Raw genomic sequence first — 19,046 nt, 5'->3', positions numbered from 1 at the left:
TAAAACTGGTAGAGTAGCAGCGTTTAGAAAATAGGTGGTGCTAAGAATAAGAAGCTGAAAGTCTGCTTATTGCTCCAATTGGAGGTTCTAGCAGCTATTATGTACAAGGGATCACAGCCTTTTTGGACGTGGACTGTGACTAGTACTGACAAAAAGTACAATTGTTTGTGTGCTATTTAAGCAGATTGTTTTAACAAGACCACATTTTAATACAAGTAGATAATCCCAAAAGGACTCACAACTTGCAACTGTAGTTCAGAGCAGCAGAGGAATAATTCAATATATGTATGTCTTTGTCTATGGTAGATAGAATTTCACTTGGCCGATTACCCAGTTAGGCCAATATTGGGATAACCAGTGTAGATAAAGAGCTGCTCTTCTGATGACCTGCCCAAGAGAGAACATGTTATTATGTATGGGCAGCTGTACTTCTTTCCTGGTCTGTTCAGCTCATAAAGCATTGCTGCTCCATCTATACATATTAATCTATATATTGCTGTTGCCACCTGGCTGGTATTTCACTGGCCTAGCAGATAAAGACAATACACTTGCCCATAAATGAATAGTAGAAGCCCAGAACATGATTAAGAGGCAGTGGTAGCCCCAGGGTTCCCTGTGTTAAATGGTGCAAATGTGAAGGAGGCAGGAGGGACCCAAGAAACCCTTAGTTTATGGGATTTTTCCCCACACAACTGCACTTGCAATCAATGACTCCTACAGTGATGTTGTTGCAGCAGGAGATTTGTATCACATAGTGACACAGGGGATGTTGAAGAACCCAGTTTGAGGAAGTTTTATCTCTTGTCCAAGTCAAACCTGCCTAAACTTCTAGGCACAGAAAAGCCAATAAACCACATACAAAACGGTGTCCAATTTGCAGGGGGGGGGTTATTCTTTCCTGACTCCAAAAAAGGCAACAGTTTTAGGATTTCTCTTTACTGTGACAAAATTTGTTTAGTGACAAACATGCACATAATTCTCATGTTTCTCCCAACATGAGCAAATAAAAATGAAACTCAAACCAATACCCTCTGATTGTCTGACACATAACACTGGATACTTAGGAATACTAGGCTAAAATTTCCAAAATCTCAACTCTTAATTTTTTTTACTACAATCCAATCCAAACTTTTTACTCTACTGTACAAATGCACAGCAATATGGGAATAAAGTGTCGGAAACATAACCTGGGGATTTCCGGATAATGGATCTTTGCGTAATTTGGGTCTTCATAACTTAAGTCTACTAGAAAATCATGTAACCATTACATAAACCCAATAGGTTGGTTTGCTTCCAATAAGGATTATTTATATCTTAGTTTGGATCAACTACAAACTACTGTTTTATTATTACAGAGAAAAGGGTAATCACTTTCACAAATTTGAATTATTTGGATAAAATGGAGTCTATGAGAGGCGGCCTTTCCATAATTTGGAGCTTTCTGGATAACTGGATAATGCTTTTTTCACCAGGTACTGATCACAGTGCTTTTCTTCTAGTGAAGATTATATATATATATATATACACACACCTGCTACATGATAGTATGTCACCTGTAGGTCTATCGATAATATGGTGAGAGTTGATCAAAGCTTATTGTAGGAGATTTTGCCTCTCTTTAGCTAAATTCAAAATGCTATCTGGTTGCTAGGGACAGTGTCACCCAACAACCAGAGAGTATATTCATTTTGAGGCCAGAAGTTTGGTATTTTTACTTTTTTTTTTCCATACCAGCTCTCCTTTTCATCTATTTAATTAAAACATGGAAACCGCTGTGTGGTTGCTAGGGTAAGGGTAACCCTAGCAACCACAGTTTAAATCCTAGAGTCACAGAATAAAATTGCATAATAATATCACAATATATGACAAATTTTAAGTTGTGAGGCACATCGCTGTCCAAGCTTCTCCTGTCATGAGGAGAACTACAAACTGACCCATAGGTTTGCACAGAAATTAGAATAAGAAGTCTGAGCGTGTTCTTAGCCAGATGTAAGTTGAGAAGTCCTCATATTATTATAAAATGACCAGACAACCTTATTTCTTACAATGTGCAGATTCAGTGCCAAAACAACCACCTACCAAAGTAGAGTGGTTAAAAAAAACCCACACAAATACTCGTTATATTGTCAGCAAAATGTATTATGCCAAAATAAAATAAATTCACAGTTAATATTCTGCAGTTATCACAGAAATAAAACCATATTGCACTTAATACAAGGTGATAACAATAGCCCCCTACATTTTACAGTGTATCAATCCTATTTTTCAGTCCAAAATATACATAAACATGCGATGCTTCCCCCAATGGAATGGCAGCATGGACCAGAGTTAACAGTTTTATTCACAACTAAATTATTCTAACCCCTCTCACCCTGAGGTTCTCATTTATGGGTTTGCAGTACAGGTGGCAGTTTATAGAAAAGGATATATCGGTGTTATTGGGTACAGCAGTGAACTAGAAGAAACATTTGCCCAGGAATGTGGGTCACCAACATGCAGGTACTTACAGAATAGAAAGCTGTTCACTTGGTCTACCTCAACCACTGCAGCTGGGAAACAGGTTCTGGATAAACTGGAGGAAACTCACTTGTTCACTATAAAGTGGAAAAGCAATAGAAAATTAATAAAACTAGAAGAGCTCCCAGGGATGAAGGGGTTAGTAGCATTGAGAAAATCACAAGTTGTTAGATTTGTCACATTTTGGGTGAATTAGTGTGGATCCAGAGAATCCAATGCACAAGACTGGTTGATCTAGAAATCAAAAAGTTGTTTCCAAATGGGCTCATGTCAAATAGGGATGTAGCGAACGTCGGAAAAAATGCGAGCGGTTCGCGAACGGTTCGCGAACCCCATAGACTTCAATGGGAAGGCGAACTTTAACATCTAGAAAAGACATTTCTGGCCAGAAAAATGATTTTAAAGTTGTTTAAAGGGTGCAACGACCTGGACAGTGGCATGCCAGAGGGGGATCAAGGGCAAAAATGTATCTGAAAAATCTGCCTGTGTGTGCTTGGAAGAGATAGTGTAGGGGGAGAGCTGTTAGTGATTTCAGGGACAGATGATAGTAAGTTTGCTGGCTAGTAATCTGCTTGATACTGCTCTGTATTGGAGGGACAGAAGTCTGCAGGGATTTGAGGGACATTTTAGCTTAGGTAGCTTTGCTGGCTAGTAATCTACTGTTCTCTTTAAACAACTGCCATACGTTGACCTTGTAGGCATTGTTTGCCCAGTTTTTTTGGACGCAGCCACTGAAGCACAGTTGCCAGAAAAAATATGCCATATAAATGCTGAAAATAGTAATTTTTCGCCATACGTTGACCTTGTAGACATTGTTTGCCCAGTTTTTTTGGTTGCAGCCACTGAAGCACAGTTGCCAGAAAAAATATGCCACATAAATGCTGAAAATAGTCATTTTTTGCCATATACGTTGAGTCAACGTATGGCAAAAAATGACTATTTTCAGCATTTATATGGCATATTTTTTCTGGCCTCTGTGCTTCAGTGGCTGTGGCCAAAAAAACTGGGCAAACAATGCCTACAAGGCCAACGTATACACTACTACAGCGGTGGATACGGATTACGTAAAATATATTATGGCTGCTTGAAAAAAGTGACTCCGGTGTTTTTTCTGGAGACGGTAATATTATGGATATTTAGACAGAATGTGAACAAGGTCACACAGCTCGATGGCGGGTTGAAGAAAACAGTGTGCAAATAATGCCTACAGGGCAAATAATGCCTAAAAGGTCAACTTATACACTACTACAGCGGTAGTAAATAAAAAAAAGTAAAATAAAAAAAAATGAATATTAAAAAAAAAAAATTAAAGTTGGTGCTGCTGAACTACTAGGAGCAGCAGATTAGCACACCAGTCCCACTCCCCAACACTGCTAGACTAATAGCACTGGGCTCTTATAGTAGTAGTAGTAGTAGTAGTAGTAAAACAACAAAAAAATAAATAAAAGCAGTCCTTACAAGGACTACTGTTATTGCAGCAGTCAGCAGATGAGATCAGAAGCAGGACAGCTGCCCACTGCAGCTACATACAGAGCACTGCAGTAGAAGGTAGATTACTAGCCAGCAAAGCTACCTAAGCTTAAATGTCCCTCAAACCCCTGCAGACTTCTGTCCCTCCAATAACAGAGCAGTATCAAAACGATTACTAGCCAGCAAACTTTCAACTGTCCCTGAAATCACTAACAGGCAGCAGCTCTCTCCCTACACTATCTCTTCAGCACACACAGGCAGAGTGAAAAAACGCTGCAGGGCTTCGGTTTTTATAGGGAAGGGGAGTGGTCCAGGGGAGAGCTTCCTGATTGGCTGCCATGTACCTGCTGGTCTGGGGTGAGAGGGCAAAAAAAAGCGCCAACAATGGCGAACCCAAAATGGCGAACGTCGCGCGACGTTCGCGAACTTCCGGCGAGCGCGAACACCCGATGTTCGCGCGAACAAGTTCGCCGGCGAACAGTTCGCGACATCTCTAATGTCAAATAAAAACATTGATTTGTTATACGAAAGATTTTTTTTTTTAAAAAAAAAAAAAAAAAAAAAGTATTTGTTCAATAGGTTAACATTTTGTTCACTTTCTTGCTTTTGTGTTCAGTGTAGTGATGGGCGAATTTATTCGCCAGGCGCGAATTTGCGCGTTTCGCTGCCAGCAAATAAATTCACGTTTCGCGAATTTCGCGCGAATTTCGCGCGAAATTCGCGAATCTTTCGGCGAAGCGAAACGGCGCAAATTCGCCCATCACTAGTTCAGTGCTCTTCTTTGTCCTTCCCCTTCTTTTCTTTTTCATCTTGAAGGGTGGAGCCCAGTTTCTTTATGAGGACTGAAAGATCCTTATCCAGAGGATCCATCACTCCAAGCTGAAGCCATTTTGGAATAGTGGTTCTGGCATGGTGGAAGCCCAGCTTTTGTAGGATGTAATCAACTCCAACTGGGTCGATTTTTGTTCCAGTCCATGAAATAAGCCTAAAAGTTGAGAAATAATTTTACAAGTACAAAATCGTACAAAATTGTTTAAACTACCGAGGCAGTTTACTGCCAATAGATTAGCCACAATAGTGCAATCTATAACATTACATTTATTCTGCAGAATGCTTTACCATACCTGAGAAAACAGCTCTAAAACCTTCTCTGTTTAGGATAGAAGCTGCCATATTAGCTTGGTGTGATATCACTTCCTGCCTGAGTCTCTCTCAACTCATAGCTCTGGGCTCAGATTACAGCAGGGAGGGGAGGAGGAAAAAGGGAGAGAGAATCAAACTGAGCATGCTCAAGCTCTAGCCCTGTAGGTTTAAGCTGAAGACAGGAAGTCTGATACAGAAACCCATGTGTACACAATAGAAGGAAAGAAATGTGGTGTTTCTTTTGACAGAGGACCTTTCTGATAAAGCTTACTTAATTTTAGCCTTTCCTTCTCCTTTAATATTACAAGACAGTCAGCATGGGTATAGGTTGGGCTGACCTACTACTGGTGCCATCAGCGGGGGTGTGTGTCTTCTAGGGACATCCTGGGCCCACTCTCACAGAATTAGATAGCGATAGTGTATTGTATAGGTTTTTATATAGGCCCATGGTGGAAATAAGGATGAGATAATGGGCATTGTCATAGAATGGGGTCCACTATGGCCTGGGTCCACAGGAGATCCTCTGGTAAGCAAGTCTGCCCCCTACTGCTGTGCTGCAGTCAGACAAGCATCACCAGGGAAACCACTAGTCAATGCTGCACACAATTAACTCTACACCAGTGACTCTTATTTGTCCACTGAGCTTTCAAACTCCAGTGTTGCCCAAAATTTAAAGGCTAACCAGACTGAGTAGAAGCGGCACCAGTGCCGGGCCAATCCAACCGGGCGCCCTAGGCGACCCGACAGGTAACCGCGATCCCCTCCGTGTGCTCGCTCGAACACTGTGTGCGCACACATGCGCAAAGCACCGGAGGGGAGAGCAGAGGACAGCACCGGAGCTAAGATGGAGGGGAAAGCGCCAGAGGGTAAGAGAGAGGGAGGGGAAAAGCATCAGAGGGGAGGGCAAAGAGCCGGAGGGGCTAGGCCGGTGAAATACCGGCCGGGTGGCAACCCTATCTGCATAGGATTTTTAAAGTCATGACCCTTTGATAAATATGCCCTAAAAAAAACTCGCGTATAGAGCTGTGAAATTGCCCTCTGGTGAACTGTGGGGATCTCTATTATTACTGTTTGATACATATGCCCCTATACAATGCATGCTGACCAGATTTCAGTTCAGAAACTTAATGGGTTATTTTTGTTGGATTCCATAATGATTATGCTCGGCTTCAGGGTGCACAGTAAATAACTGTACTTGAGGGGTACACTGACCAATTAGTGAAAGAATGTCAACAATAAGAAAACAGCTGAGATTAAACACATACTCATGCTATCTCTTATTACGAATATTTCATTCTTGCTGCTCAGGTCACATTTGATTAAGAACTAAAATTGTTGAAGAAAGTGAAACATGATGAATAAATACCTGAGGGTGGGCTCAAGTATTGCACAGAGGAGCTTTCATGGATCTGTATGACTGGGCTTTTCTGACCTGGACGAGTTGTAAAGACTCAAGGTGGAAATATAACTGGGAGATTAAAAAAAACAGGAACTATCAGAAATACTGCAGTTAGAGCACACTTGCAATTTTTAGTTTTCAATTCTATTGCAGGTTTGGGATCCCTTATCCAGAAACTATTATCCAGATAGCTCTGAATTACAGTAAGGTTGTCTCTCATAAAGTCCAATTTAAAGGAACAGTAACACCAAAGTAACTAAAATATAATTACTTTTCCCTTGCACTAGTACTATTGGTGTTTTTGCTTTATAATCACTTCTATAGTTTATATAAACAAGCTGCTGCGTAGCCACTCCTGAGCGGAGTTGTGCCTTCAGGCCAAATCTTTTATTATACAGGAGGCAGCTGCGGATAGGCCAGGGAGTTAGCCCTTAGTATGTGTTGGCATACTCTCACAGCAACCCACCTTGCGGCTTTCTCTGGGGAGAATCAGGGGTGCTCTGGTGCTGGACAGTGCCGAAGAATGTGTGGCCTGCTCAGAGACTTATTGGCCCTAGTACCGCGTCCCACGTCGGGGGAAGCCTGTAAAGAGGAACTCCTTAAGCAGAGACCTCTAGGACAGCCCCTGGTGCCAGCAGTGACTGCTTGCCACAGAATTTTGTCATTTGTTTCTTAGAAGTTTGCTGAAGCACATAAGATGCAAGGTCCTGTCTCCTAAGGACACTAGAAAAACTGACTTCTTCTGGTAGGATGTAAGGGGTATAGCCACAGAGAGAGGAGTCTTCTTATTCTCTAGTGGCCTGCCTCCTAGTGGTCGCTGCTATACCCCATGGTTCCTGTGTCCCACAGCCTGTTGCAAGAAAAATATACTTTATTTAGTGGTAACAGATATTAATACATGTTCACTAATCACAGCACACATCCTTTTTTTTCAACAAAGAGCCAGTTGCTATGCAGGAATATGAATACATGCTATATTTATACAACCTATCTTCTAATCTGCATAGCCTTAATGTGTCACATGGGCTGCATGCAATATAATAGGTTGCACTAAAAGGTTATGACTGTTAATGTAAATACCTGCAAATAGACAATAGTCAACTCCTTGAGTACTGTGTATAAATGGATCCTGGTATTCACTCTCTTCACTTTAACCAGATGAATAATTTATCATTTGAATGCTTTGCAAAGGCCACTGTTCCACTAACAGTACTAAATAAGCCCAGGTTATAACAAAATGTCATAAATAAAGCAGATCATTGCATTACAGATGAGAGGACAGCATTTTGTACATAAATGTACTCATTACAGGCAGTGGATACGTTTAGAAGGAAACCCTTACAGTTCAAGCCAAAATCCCTAAAAAAAGAACATGAATTATCCTGAATTATCAGGATCCCAACTCCCTGCTAAAAAGCAAATAAAATGGGGTGTTTACCATTAGGGTGTTCCATTACCCCTAACCCCCGGGGGTAATATTTCCATAGGGTTTTTAAAATACATTGGAATATATATATATATATATATATATATATATATATATATATATTTGTTAGAAGGGGGTATGATATTAATTTTAATACATAAGTATTTAACTTGTGTTTAATATTGTTTATTATTCGTATTTTATTATTATGGTTTATTAATAATAATAATAATAATAAAAATAATAATATTATTATTAATACAGGTATGAGATCCGTTATCCAGAATGCTTGGGACCTGGCGCTTTCCAGATAAGGGGTCTTTCCATTATCTAGATCACAAATAATAAAAAATGAAAACCAATTGCAAATTGTTTCTGTTGAACCCCTTTAAATCAAGGAGATCAAGGAAAGCTTTCAACTCAATACTTGGGACTGGTCCACAAAGTTTGCCCTTCAACACAGTTATAATCCTAGAACTCCTAGTGACGCATAGTCAGCACTGGTGCAGTTTAGCAGTTTATATATCAGCCCCAATATGTACCCTTCTAAAGGGAGGCTTCCTTATATGCATAAACTATGAATTAATTCAACGTTATATTACTCTGATAAGCCAAACTATATACAGTGACTCTCTCATTCAATTAATAAAATTACCACTGTTACAATAGAAGAAATATCTGTAAATGCACAAAGTACAAAAGACAAGTTTAAAAGATCTTGCACAGGTATACAAGTGTGTACATACCTGTTGCTCATTAAGGTACATTGATTAATGAGGTTATACAAGGCTACACACTACCCTGGATATGCTTTAGACTAGGGCCAGACAATGGCGGATCTCTGCCTGTGTTTCTCTGCAGGCAGCAACTCTGTTGCACTCCCGGTCTGCCTGCACCCGGAAGCATTGTTTCTGCTCAGGTGCAGGCAGATTACATGACATTTTGCGTGGAAATCCACCTGCAGTTCAAAGGCTAGGGGCACAGCGGGGCAGCAGGTACTCCTCCTGTGGAGAATCCACTTTTACAAGGATTGTCTGGCCCAGTGGCATAACTAGATATTACTGGCCCCACAGTACGTTATTTTTTCAGGACTCCAAAATGTATAGAGGTTGACCTGGTGTACCAATATTTATTGAAACTGTACATGATTTAGGGCCTAATTTGGCCCCTATACCTCCTGGGCCCCCATGCATCCACAGGGTCTGCTTCCTCTGTAGTTACACCCCTGGTCTGGCTCTAGCTGTAAGCTAAACTATCACCAAACACACTAAACAAAAGCAACAAGCAAAACTATAGACCCATTTTATCCCTAAATGGAGATTAAACAAACATATTTTCAACAAGGCTGAGCAGATTCTTCTCTTACTTGATTAGAGTTGCCACCTGGTTGCTATTTCAGATTTGTAATTCCTGATTTTTCTGTCTCTGGTCTGCCCACTGAAACTGGTTGGAATGCATAACAGTTCTGTAAATGTGTCCTTTAAATAAATAATTCATTAATGAAAATTCAGAGCCCTGCCCATCTTCCAAAAAAAAAAAACTGCGGAAAACCAAGGTTTTATTCAAATTTTGTAGATTTTTATTTGAGTTGTTTAATAGGTAAGCAAACATAGGAGTTTGGTAAAATCTTGTGTTTATTCAAAATAAAACAACTCACTAAAATTCACAAATTCAAACTGACAAATTGGCCTCCCATTGGATTACATGAGCAACAATAATTATCATAGTAGTAAGGTTAATAACCTTCCCTGAGTACCAGGGTTGGTTTATTCTTCTCTCTGGCGTGGTTTAGGTGGTTTCAGATGGTCAAGTCTCTGTGGAGCTGGCAGATCACTTGGAAGGTGCAAGGATCGTAGAAGCTTTTCTTGCTCTTGCAGGTTTCTGATGGTATGAGTGAAACACCTGGAGTGAGAATGGATGTCCCCAGCGGTACACAATATTAGTTCTTGTCAATTTCCCAGATGCCACTGGTCATGTGACTTGTGCCTGCACTTTAGGAGAGAAATGCTTTCTGGCCGGCTGCTGTTTTTCCTTCTCAATGTAACTGAATGTGTCTCAGTGGGACATGGGTTTTTACTATTGAGTGTTGTTCTTAGATCTGCCACTCAGCTGTTATCTTGTGTTAGGGAGCTGTTATCTGGTTACCTTCCCTTTGTTCTTTTTTTTGGCTGCTGGGGGGAAAAGGGAGGGGGTGATATCACTCCAACTTGCATTACAGCAGTAAAGAGTAATTGAAGTTTATCAGAGCACAAGTCACATGACTTGGGGCAGGTGGGAAATTGACAATATGCCTAGCCCCATGTCAGATTTCAAAATTGAATATAAAAAAATCTGTTTGCTGCTTTGAGAAATGGATTTCTGCTGGAGCAACACTATTAACTGATTCATTTTGAAATTTTTTTTTTCCCATGACAGTATCCCTTTAAATGAATTTGTGACGTATTTTAGAACATTTAACAGTTCAGCTCTGCCTAAAATATGCAATGTGGTTAAAAGCTATTTTGGCCTTAAAAGCTATAGAGGCCATTAAGCTTAAAAATCATGTTTAACTAGAATCAAGCCACAATGCAATTATTTTACGTGATATTAAAAAAATAGAGGCCATTAAGCTTAAAAATCATGTTTAACTAGAATCAAGCCACAATGCAATTATTTTACGTGATATGATTCTAAACGAGTGCATATAACTTTGATTTCTATTGCTTGGTAAGCTCAGTAAGGAAAGTAACTCCTCTGCTTCTTTAAAGAGGTGATTCACCATAAAGTTAACTTTTAGTATGTTATAGAATGGCCATTTCTAAGCAACATTTGAATTGGGCTTCATTATTTATTTTTTTAAGTTTTCACATTATTTAAAGTAAACTAGAACAAGATCTCTTTTTTCACACTCTGTAAATTACTTCACCACTTAATTTTAAAAATAATTAATTAATTGTTGGAGTAGACCAAGTTGAATTAGTTGAGGTTTATTAATTTTCACACCAAATTTTATCAAAAAATATATACATAATTAATTAAAATTTCATAATCATCATTATTAATTTATCAAGTTCATTTATATACATGCATGTTAGTCAATTATCGCAGCTTTTTAACTATTTCATCAAAATTCATCTATTAAATTCATAATATTCAATTCATTTTAACATAGTCATTTATATACTTTCGACTTGATTGAATATAGCAGCATATGTTTGAATAAATATTTTTAAAATTCAAAGTCATCTGAGGCATTTAGGAGATGTGCGCGCTCTTGTTTGTATTTAAGCATTGCTTATTAGGGCTCTTACTCACTGGCGTTCTGACCTGCGCTCCCCTGCGTTCCGTTTTTTGGCGTCCAGCCGCAGGGGAGCGCAGGAATAGACGCATGTCATTATTTCAAATGGGGCTGTACTCACTCAGGCGCGTGTAGGCGCCGAACGCAGGTTGAGACGCAACATGCTGCATTTTTCCTGCGTTCGGCGCCTACACGCGCCTGAGTGAGTACAGCCCCATTTGAAATAATGACATGCATCTATTCCTGCGCTCCCCTGCGGCTGAACGCCAAAAAACGGAACGCAGGGGAGCGCAGGGGAGCGCAGGTCAGAACGCCAGTGAGTAAGAGCCCTTAGAACAGCTGTTATATCCGTTTTCCGAATGTTCCTTATGGGAGACAAATGGTAACTGCTGCTCGATTGCACAATTGGAACAAATGATAGATGCCGAAGATCACAATGTAACTACATCCAGGCAAACGTATAGTGTGCGGCACTTTCATTAATTATGAACGCTGTTGTTCCGATGTGCTATGAGATTAGAGGCTCTGGTGTATGTGAGTTTGGAATTATTATAAAACAATTCATCCACGTGTCAAGATATACTTTACCGCTACGGCACTGCTTTTATGCAGATCATGTAACGGCTTCATCACGGATTGTTCATAAGACATACATCCATGTGTGAAATATACTTTACCGCCTTGGCAGTCCTTAATACAGGTCAGGTAGCGGTTTCATCACGGACCTCTCCTTTGCAATCATGTGGTTCTAGGAATCGGTATTGAATGAAATTCCTTTAAACACCAGAGTCCTCTTACGTTTTTCATCTGAGTTGAGTATGTTTTATTTGACAGAGCTTTCTCTTCTCCACTCCTTCTTCTTCTGACTCTTTCCAGCTTTCAAATGGGGGTCACTATCCGCATCTAAAAAACGAATTTTCTATAAGACTACAAATGTATTTTTATTGCAACTTATCTTACTCATCTTTCTATTCAGGCCCTCTACTACCAATATTTCAGTCCCTTATTCAAATCAATGCATAGTTGCTAGGGTAATTTGGACCCTAGCAACCAGATTGCTGAAATTGCAAAATGGCGAGCTGCTGAACAAAAAGCTAAATAGCTCAAAAACCACATATAATAAAAAAATGAAAACCAATTGGAAACTGTCACCCTCTATACTAAACTAAAAGTTAACTCAAAGGTGAACTACCCCTTTTGTGTTGCGATGTAATCTAATGTGGATTTTATAGTTTTTGTACTGTTTATTGAAAACTTTCTCCAACTCTCCAGAACCAGTGGCTGCAGCAAAATAATCCTCCAAATAGAATCCCAGTTTAATTGTTTAAATCTGTCTCTATGATCTTTGTCCCTGCAGCTGGAGGATGTAAAGGCAAAAATAAAATACAATTTTTACTTTATTAACTGAAAAAGAAACCTATTTCCAATATACTTGTACAGTGTACAGTTTTTAAAGAAACCTGACTGTATGCAGTGAAATTCCCCCTTCATTTACTTGCTCTGACTGCTGCAGATGAATCTCTACATGGTCGCCGGCTGTTCTACAGGGAAACAGACAAAGCTGCTTGAGTTCTGGGAAGTCCCTCCCCCTGCTGTTTGAAAGTATGGTCCTTTCCCTGCAGAGCAGCTAGGAACCATCTGTAAATGAAGGGAGAATTTCACTGCATACAATTAGGGATGTAGCGAACGGCGGAAAAAATGTTCGCGAACATATTCGCGAACTTGTGTCAAAAATGCGAACGGTTCGCGAACGTCGCGAACCCCATAGACTTCAATGGGAAGGCGAATTTTAAAAGCTAGAAAAAACATTTCTGGCCAGAAAAATGATTTTAAAGTTGTTTAAAGGGTGCAACGACCTGGACAGTGGCATGCCAGAGGGGGATCAAGGGCAAAAATGTATCTGAAAAATACATTGTTGACACAGCGCTGCGTTTTGTGCTGTAAAGGGCAGAAATCACACTACGTCACTCAGGTGATGTTTCTGGACACGGAATGTGAAAAAGCTCACACAGCTAGGCGGCACTTGGTTAAAGACTGGGCAAACAATGCCTGCAAGGGCAACGTATACAGTAGTGGATACGGAATATATTATTGCTGCTGTAAAAACATCACTCAGGTGATGTTTACGGACACGGAATTATTATTGTTATTTAGACAGAATGTGAAAAAGCTCACACAGCTAGGTGGCACTTGCATACCTCCCAACTGTCCCTCTTTTGACCACTCAACCCCCTGTCCCTCTTTTGTACTGGAAAGTCCCACTTTTCTCTGCACTGAACAGCCAGAAAAAAAACAGTTTCTAACTTAATTGGCTTTTGGCAGAGAGCTCAGAACAGCTAACAGGTGCAAATAAGATACTTTGTAACAATTTTGACTCTGGTTGGTGCTGGTAGTGGTGAACTACTGGGAGGAGCAGCACACCAGTCCCTCTTTTCTCTGAACTGAACAGCCAGAAAAAAAACAGTTTCTAACTTAATTAGCTTTTGGCAGAGAGCTCAGAACAGCTAACAGGTGCAAATAAGATACTTTGTAACAATTTTGACTCTGGTTGGTGCTGGTAGTGGTGAACTACTAGGAGGAGCAGCACACCAGTCCCACTCCCCAACACAGCTAGACTAATAGCACTGGGCTCTTATAGTAGCAAAGTAAAAAACAAAAAAGAAAATAAAAGCAGTCCTTACAAGGACTATTGGGTTATTACAGCAGTCAGCAGATGAGATCAGAAGCAGTGCCCACAGCAGCTACATACAGAGCACTGCAGTAGAAGGTAGATTACTAGTCAGCAAAGCTAACTAACCTAAACTCACTGTCCCTCAAATCCCTGCAGAGTTCTGTCCCTACAATACAGAGCAGTATCAAGTAGATTACTAGCCAGCAAAGTTACTATCAACTGTCCCTCAAATCACTCAACAGCTCTCTCCCTACACTAGCTCTTCCAAGCACACACAGGCAGAATGAAAAAACGCTGCAGGGCTTCAGTTTGTATATGGAAGGGGAGTGGTCCAGGGGGTGTGGGGGTGGTCCAGGAGGGAGAGCTTCCTGATTGGCTGCCATGTATCTGCTGGTCTGGGGTGAGAGGTCAAAAATAAGCGCCAGCTAAGGCGAACCCAAATTGGCGAACGTCGCACGACGTTCGCGAACATTCGGCGGACGCGAACAGTCGATGTTCGCGCGAATTAGTTCGCGGGCGAACAGTCCGCGACATCCCTACATACAATCAGGTTTCTCGGGTAGACATTTTTTAATTAAGGTATATTGGAGATAGGTTTCTTTTTCATTAAAGGGCATGTAAAGGCAAACAAAATAAAATCCCATTTTTACTTTTTTTAATGAAAAAGAAACCTATCTCCAATATATTTTAATTATAAAATGTGTACTGTTTTTATAAAAAACCTGACTGTATGCAGTGAAATTCTCCCTTCATTTACTGCTGTGGATAGGAATTGTCAGATGGTCCCTAACTGCTGAGCAGGGAAACAATCATACTTATGAACAGCAGGAGGAGCCCCCACCTTACTTCCCAGCCATGCAGAACTCAAGCAGCTTTGTTTATGACGACCCCTAAGCAGCCCAGACCACACTGAGCATGTGCACAGTCTTAGTCTTGCAAAGATGTTTAACACAGTTACAAGATGGTGACCCCCTGTAGCCAACTTTGAAAGCATAAATTATTTGTTTGATTACTCTTGCGGTGCAGTAAGTTCATGTTTATATTTAGTATACAAAATACAGCATTTCTAGCATTATTCTATCTTAGACTTTACATGCTCTTTAAAGAAAGTAAAAATGGGATTTTATTTTTTTCCCTTTACATCCCCTTTAACAGCATTGCACATTTAGGCAAGCATGTAGAATCCAAAGACGATTGTATGTAATGGCTTACTGTAGTTGATATCCAGAAAACTGAATGAGGTACTCACACACAAAAAAATTATTTTATTTGAAACATAACCTAACTGCCAAACATATTATTCAATGATCCGGCAAGCTAAGCTCTTCTGTTTCCTAATGATAACTCTTATGCTTACTGTAAATATAGATACTGGTTCCCTCTGCATTATATATGCTAGTTCTTCATTTTTAAGTAAAGGATATTCAAGCCACAAGACACTGGACACTTTCTGTGGCCACTGGAGCTTTGTATATGTACAGTATAGTTCAACGTATAAGGCACTATGAGAAATGAAAATAATTATAATTACATACCACCCAGAAAAAATGCTTTTACTTGTGACTCCAGGTTTTGTCTTGCTAGTGATTGGTGGGCCCTTGGTACCCCAGTTGACACTAAGTGAATATTTAGGGGGTTATTTATCAAAGGTCAAATTTAAGCGCTTTGTGAGCTTTTTAAAACCCCAAATGAACTCACAACTCGAATGGTTTCTAATTTATGAAAAAACTTGAATGGAAAAAAGTTGATTCAGCGAGTTCGGGGTTAACAAAGAAAAACTTGAATTGCTCAGACTGATCGAGTTTTTAAGCGAAACTCACTGAAAAAAACCTCAAACATCATGAAGGCTACAAACATCTTCAAAGGGTTCAAGGGACCTCTGCCGTTAACTCCTACATGAGCTCTGGACAACTTAAGGCAGTGATCCCCTACCAGTGGCACGCGAGCAACATGTTGCTCACCAACCCATTCGATGTTGCTCCCCGTGGCCTCAAAGCAGGTGCTTATTTTTGAATTCCTGGCTTGAAGGCAAGTTGCATAAAAAACAGGTGTACTGGCAAACAGAATCTCCTGTAGGCTGACAGTCCACATACAGGCTACTAAATAGCCAATCACAGCCCTTATTTGTCATCCCCAGCCCAGGAACTTTGTGCATGCTTATTTTGCCCGCCAACTTTTTTTAATGTGGCTCATGGGTAAAAAAGTTGGGGACCCCTGACCCCAACAAATTTTTGTTCACAATTGACTCTCAAATCTCCAACTTTGAATATGCATCTTAGCAGGACTTCTACGTGGCCTGACTGGTTCTTAGGTCCCCACAGTCATTTTGCTGTGGCTGCAGGAGGTATAGGGTGGGACAGGTATTTGCAAAAATGTGGGTGAATTCATGACTGAAGTCCTACAAATAAAGAATTCTGATCAGGGCTGTCACCTTTGCCAGTGGCTAAAACCAAACAAAGTGGGCGGGACAGATAGTGTTGGAGGTGGGGCAGTGATGTTGGAGTGTACATGATGACATCAGAGATGAAGACACAATGATGTCAGTGGAGTTATGATGCCGGGGCGGGTTTAGTGCATCACTTAGATGCAAATGGCTTGATTTATGTTCAGTTTTCTGAATGTTTTAAACTGGACAGAAAGTTTTGAACAGAAAAAACAGACATCCAGTTCAGAACCATAGGGGTGGCTACTCTATCTATATTCTGCCCAAACGTCTAATTCAAGGTATGGGATCTATTATACAAAAATTGGTTATCAAGAAAGCTCTGAAATACAGAAATGCTAATTTAGAAAAACAATTTCTTATTTTTGATTGATTGGACATTGGTCTTTTTTTCAACCCAACTTAACTATGTACAGTAACTATATTTTTTTTTTATATTTGCTTTTTTAATTTTGTTTCTGTAATAATAAGAAATTAACTGTAGTTGAAAATAACTAAGCCGTGTTAAGGTGAGTATCTTAGCATATAAATGTTTTTATTTATTGGCCAGATTATTGTTTGGGTTTCACAAGGCTGAAAACCGAACAGAAAGTTGAGACCCGAACACGCCTTAGAAAAACCAAACTGTTGGGTCAAAACTGAACCGGTGGCAACCCTAATTCCGATTCAGCCCAGTGTTTGGCTAGATCTGGAACACAGAGAATTTGTATTTCATTAAATTAAAACAAACACGTATTTTGTGCATTTCTTCTAACAGGCAGCACTCGAGTACACATTGTTCCCTCTGAGGGCTCACACAGTGTCAGCTCTCCTGCACAATACATGCACTTAGGGTTGTCACCTGTCCGGTTTTGACCCAGACAGCCTGGTATTTTGATGGGCTGCCCGGGTCTATACTTCCTGCCCGGTTTTCCAAATAAGGAAAACCGGGCGGGATTCCCTTGATTGACACGGCGATCAGCCAATCGCAGTTTGCCGCCTCATAGCCCCTGGGGGCCTTTAGAAACATGTTCATTTTAATTGATTTGTTTATTGGCCATTATTGCAGTTGAAAATTTGCTGCAAATAAGTTGCAAAAATATCCTTAAAGGAGAACTAAACCCTAAAAGTGAATATGGCTAAAAATGCCATATTTTATATACTGAACTTATTACACCAGCCTAAAGTGTCAGCTTCTCAATAGCAGCAATGATCCAGGACTTCAAACTTGTCACAGGGGTCACCATCTTCGAAAGTGTCTGCAACACTCACATGCTCAGTGGGCTCTGAGCAGCTGTTGAGAAGCTAAACTTAGGGGTCGTCACAAATTATCCAGCAGAAAATGAGGTTTGTTGGTCTGTAATATAAGCTGATGCTACAGGGCTGTAGCTAGTTGCACTGGTTTCTGTGCCGCCATGTAGTAATTATCTGTATTAATTACTAATCAGCCTTATATTGTGACATTTCTATTCTATGTGTACTGTATATTGTGAGTGGGTCCCTAAGCTCAGTAAGTGACAGCAGCACAGAGCATGTGCAGGGAATCTGCAGAAAAGAAGATAGGGAGCTACTGGGGCATCTTTGGAGACACAGATCTTTACTGCTAAAGGGCTGTGGTTGCCTTGGGCTGGTACAGAAGTCAAAACATAATGTACAACATTTCTAGCTACTTCTTTAGTTAAGCTTTAGTTCTCCTTTAACGGGGTGGTTCATCTTTAAGTTGACTTGTAGCATGTTCTAGAATGGCTAACTCTAATCAACATTCCAATTGTCTATAGTAGGTTACTTCAGCGCACTGCCAAGCCTTAAATGTAGTGGTGCTTCCTTCCTCCAAGACTTCACCGCAAGTCTTCGATATACAGGTAAGTATACAATCAAAGGAATGAGGAGAGCAATCCAAAAGCTGAATAACTGCTACAATGTGATTTATTAGCAACTACAAAACACTACATGTTTCGGGCCACACACACCCTTTATCAAATCAAATAAAGGACTTGATAAAGGGCGTGTGTGGCCCGAAACATGTAGTATTTTGTAGTTGCTAATAAATCACAACTTTCCAATTGGTCTTCATTTTTTTTTTATAGTTTTTGAAATATTTGCCTTCTTCTTCTGACTCTTTCCAGCTTTCACATGGGGGTCACTGACCCCACCTAAAAACAAATGCTCTGTAAAGCTACACATTTATTGTTATTGACACTACGGGGGGGCCCAGGGTATAGGGGTCCCATGAAGCCCTAATACATATACAATTTTCAGTAAATATTGGTAAAAAAAAAAAAAAGGTCAAACTCTAGACATTTTGGTGGGCAACAGATTTTTGCCCCAAAATTGTCTGAAATTGAGGAAAGTCACCAGAAAATGCAAAAGTGCTTAAAAGGAATGGGAGACTGGGGTACAGAGCCCAAAATGTAGTAACTCCCCACTTATACACAAGACAGCCCCATTGCATGCTGGGTATTGTAGTCTTACATTAAACTCGGTAAATTGTTAAAGAAGTACATTACCACACATGCATAGGGAGACTGCGGCTTGGCACATTTGGGCTTTAAGTTAGTAGCCCAATTGAAACGTTTCCCCAGTCAGTGAGATTCCATTGGAAAGAGTTGGCAGCTGAGATTGGAGGCGTGAGAGGGAAGGGAACGAACACGACGCTGCATGGAGGGGTGGGGAAGAGGAGGAGAGAGGAGAATAGAGAGGAAAGGGAGGAGAGCCAAAGCA

The 19,046-nt window shown here is 40.3% G+C and overlaps 2 long non-coding RNA genes across 2 annotated transcripts; both read right to left on the bottom strand.

The window, feature by feature from the left end:
- Nucleotides 1-252: 252 nt before the first annotated feature.
- Nucleotides 253-7,079, bottom strand: LOC121402896. The gene is made up of 3 exons (XR_005966845.1): nt 6,996-7,079; nt 6,497-6,598; nt 253-387 (listed from the first exon to the last, which is right to left on the bottom strand). It is a non-coding gene; the product is annotated as an uncharacterized LOC121402896 (long non-coding RNA).
- A 2,432-nt stretch (nt 7,080-9,511) lies between these two features.
- LOC121402895 lies at nt 9,512-12,129 on the bottom strand. The gene is made up of 2 exons (XR_005966844.1): nt 11,910-12,129; nt 9,512-9,836 (listed from the first exon to the last, which is right to left on the bottom strand). It is a non-coding gene; the product is annotated as an uncharacterized LOC121402895 (long non-coding RNA).
- Between the last annotated feature and the right edge of the window lie 6,917 nt (nt 12,130-19,046).

This window comes from Xenopus laevis, chromosome 1L, assembly GCF_017654675.1.
Source record: "Xenopus laevis strain J_2021 chromosome 1L, Xenopus_laevis_v10.1, whole genome shotgun sequence".
Classification (NCBI taxonomy): Eukaryota; Metazoa; Chordata; class Amphibia; order Anura; family Pipidae; genus Xenopus; species Xenopus laevis.
This window is presented reverse-complemented; position numbering and strand designations above follow the sequence as displayed.